Below are 2,349 nucleotides of genomic sequence, written 5' to 3'. Positions count from 1 at the left end.
TATATTTGTCTTTGTACCTGTTAGATTAGAGAAAAAGATGACATAATAGATTAAAAAAATAATTATTTTAAGTATGCCCTCAGAAAAACAAGTATGCTAATAAGTTATGTATATCTCAAGTATATTTTCATTTTATGTAGTATTTACACTAATATCAATAGTTGTGTATGTGTGCCATTTCAATACTACTTTAGGATTAAATTGGACCACTTTTTATTTCACAAAAGTGTAGTTTTAAGTGTACTTCAAGCGTAACCTGTAGTAAACCTTTGAAAATATTTTACGATTATATATTTCGTTTGTACTGCATCTATACTACAACTGAACTTATACTGTAGATATACTGATAAGTTTACTAGTTCAGTACTTGGACTGTAGTGCATTGTAAGTTTATGAACGTACATTTGTACATAACTCTCAGTAAACCACTAGTGAAAGTAGTGAATCAATTATTTATTAGGCAATCAGAAGAGTACACTATCCAGGATAAATATGTTTGACTTAGTTGTACTTACTACTAGTCATTTGATCAAGATATACTGAGTCCAAGAATAGACCAAATATACTTTTCGCTCCGTATGAGTCGAGTACATTCTGCGAAGTACACAAAAACTATGTTTAAAACAAGTATACTAAAAGCACACTTGAATACACTTCTTTTTTGTAAGTGTGTATTTGTACTGTAAGTAGGGGTGAAGTGGAGTTCACATTACTTAATATGGAAGTAAATATTCAGAGTTCTCATGGGCTCTTGAAGTTCACGTCAATCATCTGCTGGTTAACAGCAGTCAAAGACACCACACCAAACACAATTCAATCTGAAGAGTAGATTGTGTTGCATACTAATTTCATTTTTTTAATTTATAGCAACTCATCACAAATGACTTGCACAGCCATTGTGATTAAAAATGTAAGATAGCAAAACAATTTTACAGTTTAAATGACTAACTAAATTAACTTGTATTGTTAATTTAACAGCTTTTATCCAAAGAAAAAAAAAACATATCTTCACCCTGTAAGCATCATCCTGCATCATCATGTTTTCACCAGATGAAAGATTGAAAGCAAAACACAAGTAAACAACAACAACAACACACTGTAAAAAAATCCAACTTAAAAATGTTCTCCTAACAAAATTAATTAAATATCTTGAACAAAGATTTTTTTGTAGAATGAGCCAATTTTTTATTTTGTGTATACGGAACAAAATTAGACTAAAATTGTTGCTGACAAAGATAATTTTGGTTACTGGACTTAGATATTGAAGTTTTTATTCAAATAGTTTACTAGTGTCAAAAAGTTTGCCCAACTTAAAGCCACAATATGGAATATTTGGACGGCTAGATAGTGCACTTTCGAAACAACAACAAAAGGCGAAGCTAAATGACGTTATTTAGGAGAGTGGAATTATGGGACATGTCGTTTTCACCATCTAGAGGTGTGTGGAGATCGCCCATCATGTTCACGTACGAGGTAATGAATTAATTTTATTTTATGTCATCGTAATGAATTAATTTGCAAGAAACGTGGACTGTAATGCAACATTAGCCCGCGACTGATATTGGACTTTGTCAATTGATTTTGTAGCATAATGCTACACAGTTTTACGTGTTTAAAACAGTCATACAGTCGTCGTTTAAAAAGTAAATTGGAACGAACCCACAGCATTTACAAGTAACGTATATTTTTGAGCACATATACTGTATTTCATAGGGTAACTGCATTCTATTCAAATAATCTGTGCATGAGTATTTCGTGTACAATTAAAAAAAAGTGCTTACCTGTCTATTAAAACACACGCGAGAGTGTAATCTGTCCAGTCCAAGTTGGTCGCAAAGCTCTCTCCATTTAGAAAACGCCATGCCGATATTAATCCTTGTTTTATTTCTTCGTTTGTTCATAAGCCTGCTTGCCTCATTTGGCCTACGTTTACACTTTTTTGGGGGTTTCCTTTACTCACCAAAGAGTAATTGTGATCCATAATAACTGAACAACAGATGCTGCATCCCAGATGCTGTATAACCGCTTCCGCATTTGCGTGTTGCCGTAGTTTCTACAACCGGAAACTGAGGGTAGTGCGGAGAACCGGATATTAAGTCACTGATATGCGACAAATACAAGGGAGACAAGGGACGGGCCATTATTTTAAATGGGAATTTCTCTGGATTTGCACATTCTTGGGAACATTTGGGATAATGTAAGTACACAACTGCATGAAATATATCACACTGTACAAGTGATTTTTGGATATTTCAAATTTCTTTAACAAACTATTTCATCTGAACAAACGGAAAGTTCCCAGCATGCATTGCAACATTTTAAAAAATTACTGTTTTAGTCTTTGCAGAC

Source organism: Triplophysa rosa, unplaced genomic scaffold, assembly GCF_024868665.1.
Source record: "Triplophysa rosa unplaced genomic scaffold, Trosa_1v2 scaffold423, whole genome shotgun sequence".
Classification (NCBI taxonomy): domain Eukaryota; kingdom Metazoa; phylum Chordata; class Actinopteri; order Cypriniformes; family Nemacheilidae; genus Triplophysa; species Triplophysa rosa.
The sequence above is the reverse complement of the archived record's forward strand: the minus strand, read 5'-3'. Positions refer to the sequence as shown.